This window comes from Orycteropus afer, unplaced genomic scaffold, assembly GCF_000298275.1.
Source record: "Orycteropus afer afer isolate SDZICR_OR568_19922 unplaced genomic scaffold, OryAfe1.0 scaffold00171, whole genome shotgun sequence".
In the NCBI taxonomy this organism is placed as follows: domain Eukaryota; kingdom Metazoa; phylum Chordata; class Mammalia; order Tubulidentata; family Orycteropodidae; genus Orycteropus; species Orycteropus afer.
In genome coordinates, this window is record NW_006921758.1 from 6,378,298 (window position 1) to 6,392,655 (window position 14,358).

Sequence of the window (14,358 nt, forward strand, 5' to 3'; positions counted from 1 at the left end):
AAATATATATATTTTAAATTTCTAAGTTTTAATTTCTAATATGAATAGATATAATCTACATTAGCAAGAGCTCTTTGAGAAAATCTCAATATTTTTAAGACTTTAAAGGGGTTCTGAGCCAACAATTTTAGACTGCTATTGTTGGTGTTATTGCTGTATTTCTCACTGGTAAACTGAGTGTTAGCTTTACCCAGCTCAAAGTAACACCACAGCTAATTAGGCTGGAAGGAGCCCTGGTGGTGGAGTGGTTGAGCATTCAGGTGTCAACCAAAAGGTAAATGGTTCAAACCCACCAGCAGCTCCATGGGAGAAAGATGTAGCTGCCTACTTCCATAAAGATTTGCAGCCTTGGAAACCCTATGGGACAGTTCTACTATGTCCTACAGGTCACTAGAAGTAAGAATTGACTTGTCAACATCAAGTTTGGTTTGTTTTTTAACTGGGCTGGGGAATGAGTGTGCATGTGTGTGTGTGTGTGTGTGTGTATGCATTCTGTGCAATGCATGCCTGTGTACATAGAAAGTGTATGCTGTGGAAAATAAACACAGTATTCTAGTGCACAGTGCTTCATATACTTTATTTTACATCCTCCTTCAACAGTCTTATGAGGTAAGTACTACCATTTCCCCATTTAGCAGATGAAGAAATTAAGGCACAAAGAGGAAAAGAATATACAATAATGGAAGCAAAAACAAAGAGGGAGAAATAAGAGGCAGAAAGTCTCATTTTCACCTAGAAGAAGATTCTTTCTGGGATGGAAAAATTAAGGAAAGCAGTTTGCTAAAAATAGAGTAAGTCTCCAAGTAAACAAACAATCAAACAACAAATCTTGTTGTTTAATCTTGAGAAATCATTTAATTCCACCTGTACATAGAGATGTTAATACTTGAACTACCTCCATCCATTAAGTAAGGATTAAAACACATGCAATGTTTGTAGAAATTATCTTCAAGCTGTGAAGTCCAGAGATAATACATAATAAGGGCATATTTTACATGTTCAGAAAGTGTTGTAATTGTGTATTTATAATTATCTTCACAGTTATTCATCTTAGAAAACTTTCAACTTGTTAGCTTGATAACTTCCTAATATCAAGTGTACTATTTTTGAGTGTTTTGCTTTTTTTCTAGATTGGATCTTAGTCCAATTCATTTGAAACCATGATACGTATGAAGCTAATTGTTGGCTATGTGTTTGAATGTCATTGCTAATTACTGGCACTTTCATCAATTAAAAAAAAAAAAAAGGCAAAATTTGTTTCATCATCTGGGAAACAGAAGAGATTAGAAGAGGTTTTTTTCAGAATTATACTACAACATGCTTTATAAATGAGTAAAGATAACCCCGATCACAGAACTTTTCAAAAAGCCATTGATTTAAACAAATGTTGTGAGGTATGAAATGAAGGAGAAGAAAAAAAAAAAAAATGCTTTCCAAGCATTTCTTTAGAGTTTGTTGCCTTGAGGATTATATTATGAAATAAGACTGGCTATGGTTTACCTTTTCTTCTTAAGAAAGTGTGTGTGTGTGTGTGTGTGTGTTTAGCAAGCCAAGAATCAGCAATCTGTTTACAAATGGAATGCCATGAAGCCACCCTTGAGTTCTTACCAAGAGCTTGACACTTAGCAAGTTTGGCAGCAACAGTGAGGGTAGTGGTAGGATATGGATGTTTACCAGTCTTGGCAAAGATCTGACACCACAGTTAATCTGAGATCCCCTCAGGAGAATGCACACAATTGTCAAGGCTGATGCTAGTTTGGTTTAGCTTAGAAAGTGGAAGAAATTAAAGCATCTTGAATTTCTACCACTAGCTGTGGAAACAAAGGTGAATAGCTCCAATCTCTGTTCCTGTCTAAAATATGATTACCAATAAAGTATACTAAAGAAAATGAAATCATTATTTTTGCAAAAAAGGAGCATTTTGAAATTCTGAAGGTGAGCACTATAGAAATACTGTCACTAATTGTTGTTGTTGTTGTTTGCTGTCTGTCAAGTTGGACCTGACTCATAACAACCCCTCCTTGGGTTTCTGAGGCAGTACCACTATGGAAGTAGATTGCCCAAAATTCCTTCCAAGGAGTGGCTGGTGGGTCTGAACTGCCAGCCTTCTGGTTAGCAGTCAAGTGCCTTAGGCACTATGCCACCAGAGCTCCTACTATCACTAATAGTCTATTTAATTTCTATCTCATTCCCATGAATAATATGTTCCTGAAAAAAAGTCCACTGTGAAACCTGCGTGTGCTATCTTTGAGATTCAGTAGCATCAATAAGACAAAATTTCTATGAAACAACTGGGAAAAAATATGAAAATCAAATCCACTGCCATCGAGTCAGTTCTGACTCATAGTGACCCTACAGACAGAGTAGAACTGCCCCACTGGGCTTCCAGGACTATAAATCTTTAAGGAAGCAGACTGCCTCATCTTTCTCCCATGGAATAGCTGTTGTTGTTGTTATGTGCTGTCAAGTTGTCCCCGACTCATAGCGACCCCTCCTTGGGTTTCCGAGGCAGTATCACTACGGAAGTAAGATTGCCCAACCTTCCTTCTGAGGAGTGGCTGGTGGGTTTGAACTGCCAGCTGTCTGGTTAGCAGGCAAGTGTCTTAGCCACTATGCTACCAGAGCTCCCTGATGGGTTTGAATTGCTAACCTTCTGGTTAGCTGCTCAATGCTTTAACCATGGTCCAACGAGAATTTCCTGGAAAACAATGTAAAAAAATGCAATACATAAAAGAGAATAGTTTTATGATACTCTAAGAGCTGAGAGGAGGAAAATCAATTTATAATAGAGAAACCTGAATTGCCAAATTAATTAATAATAAATAATTAAAATAATAATGAAAGGAAAGACAACCCAAATAAAAAACAAACTTATTGCCGTTGAGTCGATCCTGAGACTCATAGTGACCCCTTCTTGAGTTTCCGAGGCAGTACCACTATGGAAGTAGATTACCCAATCTTCCTTCCGAGGATTGGCTGGTGGGTTTGAACCTCCAGCCCTCTGGTTAGCAGTCAAATGCCTTAGGCATTATGCCACCAGAGCTACCTAAAGAAAGCGAGTAAGAGAAAAAATATAAAAAGAAAGAGAAAAGCTCTCAATCCTGGCAAAGCTGTTTGCTGTAATGTAAAATATTTTGCTTAATCCTTTCTTTCCAGGTATCATGTGCTACTACTCATATGTGGACAAGAAAAGTGTGTCTTTCACATTCTCTTCTGAAGCTTATGCTTCAGGGAGATATATTATCCCTACTCACAAACATGTCATCACTGAATGTAAAACATATCACACCAAATCTTGATTCTGAGAAAGTATCTCAGAGCCTATGTGTGTCATGGGCCATATCACCAGAAATGGGGGATCTGAATATAGGATACTTTCTCAAGTACAGAAAATCAGGAAAACTTATGGATTACAACAGTGGGATTTGCAACTGATCATGGGGATGATGTGGGAGAAGGTAGTGTCTTATTCCGTATGCATGAGGTTACCATGAGGTGAGGTGACTTGATAGCAGCTAACAACAAAAATACAGCTAATCTTGTAGTTTCCTTCCTCTGAAGGTTTTCACAAACATAGACTCCAATGGAGGAAGCTCTGTTGGCATAGTGGTTAAAAGCATTCAGCTGTTAACCAAAAGGTCCGTGGTTCAAAGCCATCAGCCATTCTGTAGAAAAAAGATGAAGACTTGTGTTAAGATTTACAACCTTGGAACCTTGGAAACTCTATGAGGCAGTTATACTCTGTCCTTTAGGATTGGTATGAGTCAGAATCAACTCAACAACAGTGGGTTTTGTTTAGTTTTGGCCTCCAATGATAAAAATCTGAAACACTGAATTCATTGTTATAACTGTCTCACCTGAATTTATTCAGGAGATAAAAAACCAAAAAAAACTCACTGCCATCAAGACATTCCCAACTCATAGCAACCTCCATTGGGTTTCTGAGGCTGTAAATCCTTAGAGAAGTAGATTGCCCAGTCTTTCTTCCATGGAGCAGCTGTTGGGTTGAACCACTGACCTTCCAGTTAGCAGTCAAGTGCCTTATCCACTACCCCACCATATATGGTTCCCTAAAAGAAAACAAAGGTGATATTTTGAATTAAACACAAACAATTGCATGCAGAAAAGAATATTTTTAAAGGAAATATAAAAATGACATAATAAAAGAATAAACATATGAAGCTATTTTCCAAAGCAATGAAAACAAAAATTTTCAATGCTATAACTGAGAAGGCAGGCTTTATTAAATAGTTTTAGACAGAGGTCCTTAAAAATATAAATAATAACTAGTTGATGAAAACCTAATAAACACTTGACTTTGTCTGTATTAGAGAAGTTTGTTATGGAATTTCTATCCTGTATTTTGCTCTCTCACTTCAGAATCCCTGCAAGAAAAAAAAAGAAAAAACTTATGCAGTTCTTAGGGCCTCATCATATGTGGAACTTGTATTTCTGCAGATATTAATGATACAGGCCTTGGATTTTGATCCCCATGTATTACATGACATTGTAGATTCTGAACATTATCTCAAACATTTTAAACATATGGGAAACATTAATGAATAGGTTCTGAAATTTCTCCCCATAGAAAAAAAAAAATATATGTTATGGTATATTGTAACAAGTACGTGGAAATAATTTATGAAGACCATTTATATAGATTTATTCTGATATTTCTATAGAGTATACCATTTTTAATGGAGGCAGAGATCCTTAAAACAGTGATGGGCACTGCCAATTAGTTGATTCATTCACTCACCCAAGAAGCACTTATAGAGAGCTTAATTTATGATAGGTACTACATTGATTTTGTGAGTAAGACATGAGTAAATAATCTATTATCCCTTTTGAAACTCATAATAAAATGATAGTTAGAAATAATTTCAAAAGAATTAGATCAGTTATTACAGATTTAATATTAAAGCTCTGTGGAGTAACCGAAAAATCAGTAGCCAAATGGGTACCAGTGTTGGGGTCAATGATTTTCTACCTTGCAAAAAATAATTTGGTTAGGCCTTGCAGTAAGTGCACTTATTTTACAATAGACTTGTGCAGGGATATACAATGTAAACAAAAGAAATAGTACATGCAAATACACAGAGATATGGAGAGTATTTGGGATTTTCAGGCATGCACACGGTTTAGAAAACCTGGTACATAGAGTCTGTCCAGGCAAGTGGCAGGAAGAGAGACTGGGAAGAGAAGCAAAGGTCAACTCATGTATATTATGTTAAGCATGACAAATTGCTTCCAGGAGGCAGTGGGAGTGACCCAATCATATCTGTGATTTAGAAAAAGAACTTGTGGCAGCATCAAGAATGATTTGGTTGGGCTAAAAGATAATTGCCATTTAGTACTATATATACTATTTTTCTAACAGAAAAACAACCAGGACTGTTCTGAAGTTGACCTTAGTTTGGCAACTGTAGTAGATGCTGCTAGTTTCCTACTCAATATCTATTTTTCTTGTCATCTTGATTTACAGAATTATAATTTGGCTTGAGGTGACAATGTGCCAAATTAAAAATGCTCACTTGCAACCAAAACTATATGACAATAATCTGTACGATAAAATGTCTAATAATTCTCTCCAATAAAGGGGGAAGGCTACTGTATAGACTGTTGTTTTCCTGATTAAAAAGAATACTTAGTTAATACATGCCTTTCCCTTCAGTCTTACCCCTTCTTTCTGCTTGAAACCTAAACATGATACCTAGAGGTGGAGTAACCATCTAGGGAACTTCAGGACAAATGCCACATCCAAGGAGGGTAGTATGAAAAGGTAAAAGAAGCCTGGGACCTTGATGGTTTCTCCAGTGTATCATCCTGAGCTGGCCCTCTATAAATTTCTCTTTGTGTGTGAAAAATGACTTCTATTTAGAAAAATGACTGTAGTTAAATTTCTAGTGCCTAAGGCATTTGACTGGCAACAAGAAGGCTGGTGGTTCAAACCACCAGCCGCTTCTCGGAAGGAAGATTTGGCAATCTACTTCTGTAGTGATACCACCTCAGAAACCCAAGGAGGAGTCGGTTTGAGTCGTGATCCACTGGACAGCAATGAGTTTGGCTTTTTTTTTTTTTTTTTAAATTTCAACTGAATCAGGAAAACAAAAAATACAGGTAAGACAATGTTCTGGTTACCTAGTGCCGCTGTGACAAGAATGTATCACAAATGGGATGGCCTTAACAAACAGGAGTTTATTCTTATAATTTGGAGGCTTTAAGTCCAAGTTCAAAGTGCCAAGCTCTAGGGGCTGGGTGAAAGCCCCTCAACCTTGGAGTCCAGCTCTGCCTCCTGCTCCTGGCCCACTGGAGCTAGAGGAGTTTCTTCACTCAGACAGCTGCTGGCTGCTGAGACTGAGAAGCTCCAAGTTTGACAAGTCAAAAGGCACAGTCCCAATGTTACCAAACCACACGGCAGGTCATTAACTTAAGTCCATTGTAAGTCCCAAGGTCAGCAGAGCATAGCAGGCTGCTGAACAACGACACAGCTACATGCAGGGTCCAAGCATGCCATAGGCTAGAGACCATTCCCAAGGTATCTCCTTAAATACGGGAAGCAGACCACATTCCCAAAGGCAGCTACTCAGCTGCTTGTGGTAGATCCCCCCATGGAGCTTATTGCCAGTCTCATCATGGGGAATAACTACCACCAGCTGCCCAGCCACTCAACCAGGCCCAGCCAAGTTGACACACAAACATAACTACAACTGGCAAAAAAAAAAAGGCTACTTAAAAAAACTAAATAGTGATCAAGCAGGGAAGGGAATCTTGTTCAAGACAGGGAATGAACTAGAAAAGACCCCTCTAAATCTTTTATTGTGGTCAATATCTCTAATAGTCTCAAACTTTTTCTTTTTCAATATCATCATATATTGACTTGTTAAAAATATAAAGTCATAGCCAAATTCCTCCATTTTCCTATCTTACCTCATAATTTTCTTTATTTCTTTAGATCTATGCAGCATTAAGTGTAAGTCTTGTGGGAGATGTGAGTGGCACCCATCGTAACTGGAAAGCATAGCTACTAAGAATCCAGAGTATTTATTTACAGAGCCCCAGTGGCATCCTAAGTAATTATTTTCCTCTTCCATTGCTGATGGAAGAAAGATCTATCAAAGCCATCTATGAACATAATATCTTACTGTGGCAAATTAGTTATAGTTGTTGTTGTTAAGTGCCATAGAGTAGATTCCAGTTCACAGTGACCCCATGTACAACAGAACAAAACACAGTCCACTCCTGTGCCATTCTCATAATCTTTTCTGTGCTTGAGCCCATTGTTGCAGCCAATTTATCTCATTAAGGGGTCTTCCCTTTTTTCACTGGCCCTTTACTTTATCAAGCATGATATCTTTCTCCAAGGAGCCATGCCTTCTGACAACATGACCAAAGTATTTGAGATGAAGTCTGGCCATTCTTTCTTCTAAGGATCAGTCCATCTGTACTTTTTCCAGGACAGATTTGTTCAGATTTGTTCTTCTGGCAGTGTATGGTATTTTCAGTATTCTTTGCCAACACCACAATTCAAATACATCAATCCTTCTGTGGTTTTCTTTATTCATTGTCCAGCTTGGAAATGCATATAAGGCTATTGAAAAGATCATGGCTTGGGTCAGGCACACCTTAGTCTTCAAAGTGACATCTTTAAACAGTTTTGGTGAAAGAGCTATTTAGAACCATACTGGTTTGTTTATCATAAAAGCAAGAACTGATTGACTATAGACATCATCACGTTAAAGAAAAAAAATTCCCATCAAAACAAAAACTGTATCTTGAAGTGTACAGGCCTACCAAGTAAGTCTTTGGAACCTTAATACAGTGGATCAGACACGTCTTTTCTTCTGAGAAAAATGTGCAGTTCCCACTGGCATTTCTGGGATTCTAGCTGTGAGTGCCAGTTAACATATGGTTCTCAGTTATTCAGCTTCTCTGCTCATAACAGGAACTGTTCTGATTATATGTCGGCTAATGCTGACACATTGTGTTGTTCCAACTAAGTAATTCCAAACATTCACATCTGAAGCCGACCTACATTACCACTCTGGCTGCCAGATGTTCCTGTGAGGAACTGTCTCCTCTGTAGCGTCATGAACCTTGATTAAAGCAGATGAAGGGCATTATATTTACTTCATCACCCTTATGTGGAAAGTGTTCTGGCAACTGATTACAACTAGCATCCAGTTGGAAAAAATAACCATTATTATATAAAAGTTCTACAAGCTCAACTGAATATACACACAACTTAATTGATGGATTTTAACTAATGACTGATCAGCCTGAACTAAATGGACAAATCCTTTATGACACTTATCTGCTTTCATTATGGTCCAAGAGTCAGTAATATCACTTCCAAGAAGTTGGCTTCCTGTTGGATCAGGATAAATAATAAGAGTAATTTTTATATAATATTCCAAAAGACAAGACTTTATGCATAACATATTTTACCTCTACTCAGCTGCAGACTGGTTTGATTAATCCCACATGCTAGAGAAAGGCAAGGGAGAAAGCAAAACCACATTATATGTTTAAACATCTTTTTATTTATACCTGCATAATCAATTCAATGGTCAGAATACACACTTAAAAAAAAAAAAGACCAGGAATACTGTTAGTCAAGATTTATCATGGCTCAACATTTAAAATGATTAAAAATGAAAAGCCTTATATTGAATCAGGAGGTCATTTTCACAAATGACAATAAGGAAGAGAATGAGGAAGGATAGAGAATGCTATTTTTCACATCAGAAATTGTACTATCTACAACTTTCCAAAGCTGGATCCCAGGTTTTGCTTGTTCTGATCTATTTGTACCTTGTTGCTTTGGGCGGGGAGTCCCAAGCTTGGCGTTGCAAGTGGTTAACATGCTAACCAAAGGGTTGGAGATCAAGTCCACCCAGAGGCATTTCAGAAGCAAGGACTGGCAATCTAATTCCAAAAGATCACAGCATTGAAAACCCTATGGTGCACCATTCCACTCTGACATACATGGGGTCACTATGAGTCAGAATCAACTCAAAGGCAACTGGTTTGGTTTTTGTTTTGTTTTGTTTGTTTTGTTTTTCCCCCTAATAGTGGTTATCTAGGAGAGTGTCCTTTGGAAAAATAACACACTGGAGTATTAAACAATAACAGGATATTATGCCTCCAATTTCCTCTCAAAAAGTACAGAATAAGACTAATGATTATGGAGATACAGTAATAGAATGGGTGACTGAGCAAATGTTAAAAGTTGGGGAATCTGAGTGACAGTGGCATAGGAAGTCTTTGCAGTATACTTTCAGCTAATCAATAAATTTGAAATTATTTCAAAGTAAAGTAGTTTCTTATATTTATTGTGTTTTTGGTGAAAATTTACATAGCAAATTAGGTTCCCATGTAACAATGTCCATACATATTGTTCACTGACATTGATTACATGTTCCACAATGAGTCAACATTCTCATTTTTTCCTAAATCAGTTTTTTTTTAATTTTGTTGTTTTTAGCTGTTACAGGAACAAACCAGCCCACACACCCAGGTAATATAACTTTCTTCACTTTTCTTTCATTTAACTAACATTCTAATTCAACCTCTCAATCTGCCAGAGTGGCAGAAATTTAGTATCTTTCATTCAAGAACTTGCTATACACCCCTTCTCAGAGAGTTGTATCTACCTTCAGTTGTTGTTGTTGTTGTTATGTGCTGTCGAGTCAAACCCGACTCATAGCGACCCCTCCTTGGGTTTCCGAGGCAGTATCACTGCGAAAGTAGGATTGCCCAACCTTCCTTCCGAGGAGTGGCTGGTGGGTTTGAACCGCCAGCCATCTGGTTAGCAGGCAAGTGTCTTAGCCACTATGCTACCAGAGCTCCCATCTACCTTCTAGGGACTGCTAATTTCTAAGGTAATAGGGAAAAGCATGAGAGAATATAGCCTTCAATTTCATGTGACTGTTTCTACCCTGCCCCTCTCAGCACTGTATGCAGATCTCTGTAGAAACGTTCCTCATTTTCTATCCACACAGCTCCTTCAGTTTTTGCAGCTCTCTCTAGTGGTGTAATGCCTAAGGCATTTCACTGCTAACCAGAAGGCTGGCAGTTCAAATCCACCAAACACTCCTCAGAAGGAAAGTTGGGCAATCTACTTCTGTAGTGATACAGCCTTGGAATTATTGGTAATTATGTGTTGAATTAGACCGGATAGCAGTGAGTTTCTATAGTTCAGTTAATTTTTTATTTTGTGCCCCAAGGTTGGGCAATCTACTTCCATAGTGATACTACCTAGGAAACGCAAGGAGAGGTCGCTGAGTCTGGTCTGTCTCCACAGCAGTAAGTCTCTCTCTACTGTGACACTGTGGCATTACACAAGCACCCCCCTCCCCTTTAAACAACAACAACAACAACAACAACATACAACCCAGAATAAAGTAGAGAAAGTGATTTCCGAACTGACTGAGGTCAAATTTATATCACCTTAGGGGAGTGTTGTTGTTACGTGCCATCGAGTGGGACCCGACTCACAGCGACCCCTCCTTGGGTTTTCAAGGCGGTATCACTATGAAAGTAGATTGCCCAACCTTGGGGCACAAAATAAAAAAAATTAACTGAACTATAGAAACTCACTGCCATCCAGTCAAATTCAACTCATAAATACCTTATTTAAAAAATAAATAAATAAATAATAACTTATCTGAAAAAGGCAGGGTGGGGTAAGGAGCTCTTCCTACCATTTGAATTTCAAAATCCTAGGTCATTTTTTTTTTTTAGGTCTTTAGGAGAATAGCTGTCTGACTCGATGGCACATAACAACAACAACAACAGGAAAATAGCAAGGATTCACAGTTTATATTAAAATATTTTGGGTGAAAACATCATGAGTAAGGGCAATACATTCTCTCCTCACCCTTTCCTCCAAGAGAAGAAAAGGATCCTCTGGGCTGAGAAGAGGGAAGTCAGAACAAAAATCATAGGATATCAGTAGGACATGGAGAAAGGGGCCCTGTTTCCTGTTTCCTAAATTGGATTACAGATAGCTAATCCTGTAATTAGAGCTCTGGTAGCTAATACCTAAGGTATTTGACTGCTAACCAGAAGGCTGGCGGTTCAAACCCACCAACCACTCCTTAGAAGGCAGGTTGGGCAATCTACTTCAGTAGTGATTCTTCCTCAGAAACCCAAGGAAGGATTGCTATGAGTTGGATCTGACTCCACAGTAGTGAGTTTGGTTTTGGTTTTGATACAAATGGACTAAGTGAAGGTGGACTTTCAGAAGCAGGACTAGGAAGTGGTTCATTCAGGATTGACCTCCTGAGTAGAATTTGCATTTCCACCCCAGAGTAAATTAGAATCTACACTTTAATACATAATGTATATCTAAAAATCACTTAGGTGTCTATAAGAATCACCTAGGGATCTTGTTAAAATGTAGATTCTGATTCAGTACATCTGGGGTTGAAATGCAAATTCTCAGCAGGGTTCAACCTGGAATGAACCAGATTTGCAGCCCTATGCAGAAGTCAACATCGAAACTGGGCCTTGAAAGTTAAGCAGGAATGTGCTGAGTGGTGAAAAAGGAAAGACACTCTGTTAGAGGAAAAATCCCAGATACATTTGTGGGTTTTATATCAGATAGAATTTAAGTCCCCCCTCCCAGGAGTCTTGAAGAAGTAGCAAAACCCTAAAACGAAGTGGTTACCTGGTATGTCTAGGCCACTATTTCTCATCCCTGGTTTAACATTTCCAATGTTAAATCACCTGGTAACTATTCCAGTCCTTGGGTCCTTACCCAGGGCTGGGTCTTACAACTTTAGCAAGTAATAGAATCACCTCACTCATTCACAGCCCTCAAGTTTGGATCTGACTCATAGTGACCCCTCCTTGGGTTTCTGAGGTAGTGTCACTATGGAAGTAGATGCCCAGTCTGGGGCTTCTTAAAAAACAGATTTCTATATACCAACCACATAGATTCTGATTCAGTAAGTTTGCAGTGTGCCAAAAATATGAATTTCTAATCAATTTCCTGGTGCACTGAATACTGCTGCTGGAAGACCATGCTTTGAGAATCACTCCCAATTCTTGGGAACTTTAAAAGTTTTTCAGGTGATTCTTACAACCAGCTAGAGCTGAGAAAAATATTAATAGGTGGGTGGTACCACAGGAAATCCATAATACTTTCCCACTTGTTGCTTGGTTCCCAATGAAGGCCTAAAATGTACACAACAGTAGTAGAGTGGTCCCCTAACTTTAAAGTTATGCACATAAAAAATAATAATAATAATAAAATAAAACATTTCCATGAAAGACTGTGTCAATGGCTAATTAACAACTAGATAGGGCAGAGATACCTCAGCAGATGTCTGGATGACCAGGTGACATCAAAATGCAGAATGCCCTTTATTCCCTTCCCCAAACCACCACTTATCCTCAATCCTATTTGAACTCATGGTGTCTTCATGTATGTCAGAGCAGAATTGTATTCCCTGAGGTTTTTGATGACTGATTTTTCAAAAGAAGATCACCAGGCCTTTCCTCTGAGGCACTTCTAGATGGACTCAAACCTCCATTTCAGTTAGCACCAACTGTGTTAACTGTCTGTACTACCCAAAGACTTACGCCCTTTTGGATCCCCAAAATAGTCACAACTCAGGGAGAAAGTAAGGAAGGGCAGTGGGAACTGATGTTTGACTGAGAGAATTAAGTTTTTACCACCCTAGCAGAACAAGAATTCAAAATAAAAAGTATACTCAATTACAGAAAAGTTTAAAAGCTAAAAGTCTGTGGATTGATTTTTTGGAGGCGAGATGGAGGAGCTTTTAAGGTAAGCAGTGCAGGCATTTTTATGGCTGAAGGGGATAGACTGAGCGTGAGAAGAGTGGTTAAGGTTTGGAATGAGGTAATGAGCATGGGAATTGACCATAGATTGTTAAAAGGATTATCGACCAGTGTTGCAGAGCCAGCTGAGGTTTGAAACTATAAATTTGTAATGGCATCAATTCATGTAGGTGTATGACTTTTCTCTACTGGTGCTGGCAGTCAGAGCGTAGAAACAGAGGGGATTGCTTATATTGATCTAAAGTTGGAAGACTGTGAATAGGTACAGCTAAAGGACAAATCTATTAAGTAAAGTAAAGATCTTGAATGTTAGCTGAGAAGTTCAACCATTAATTCTCACTGGAAAAGATCCACAGCCAGCAAGTCCTGAAGATGGTAGAAAATTGGTAGTGCAAGGATGTAATACAATATATTACAAAAATGGGACATATATTCCAAGCCCAATATTGCTATGGGGCAAATGTGGTAAGAGGTGATACAGCATATAGAAAAGGAACATCAAAAAATGACAGAGAATCAAATTAATCAGCCAGAAAGCAAATGATTTAACCACAATAAGCTCAAAAATAATAAGAGCTGAGTTTATGTGACCAAGACAGTTCTCTTTTTTGGAGACAAGTTTATAACAACTATCTATATATATTTAGGGAGCTCTGGCAGCATAGTGCCTAAGGCACTTGACTGCTAAACAGAAGGCTGGCTGTTCAAATCCACCAGCCACTCCTCAGAAGGAAGATGGGACAATCTACTTCCATAGTGATACTACCTCAGAAACCCAAGGAGGGGTCGCTATGAGTTGGGTCTGACTCAACGGCACATAACAACAACAACAACATTCATATTTAATATTGTTAACTTTTTAAAGGCAATCTACTTTTTGGGCAATCTACTTCTATAGTGATACCACCTTGGAAACCCAAGGAGAGGTTGCTATGAGTCAAGTCTGACTTGACGGCACATAACAACAACAATAAAACAGTCATAATTCTGGTATTATTGAAAATAAAAATAAAAAAAAAATCAACATTTTTTTAAAAAATCATAACTGGAGAGTTTAAAATGTTATCGAATTATTACATCTTTTTTAAAATTAAGTTATAACATTTCTTATTTAATATCAACCAGAACATTACCAGCACTGTTATTTGGTGTTTTTTTTGTTTTGTTTTGTTTTGTTTTTTGTCATAGTTAATTTGCAATGATAGATCATTTTAGTTTGCAAAACTAAAGGGCAATTGCTTGCAAGATTATTAGCAAGCTCCATTTTAATCACCATTTTCTTCCCATGAAAACATATTGAATTGGCATCAAACCAAGAGTTATTTCTGGTGAGTCTGACAATACAGAATATGTGTCTGCCTAATAGATAATACTAAATTCAATGGGACATTTATCATATAAGCTTTAAAAAAAAAAAAGAGGAAAAAAGTCATAATAGTTTGTCCTACTACTCTGGTAGCATAGTGGCTAAAGCATTTGACTGCTAACCAGAAGGCTGGCGGTTCAAACCCACCAGCCACTCCTCGGAAGGAAGGTTGGGCAATCCTA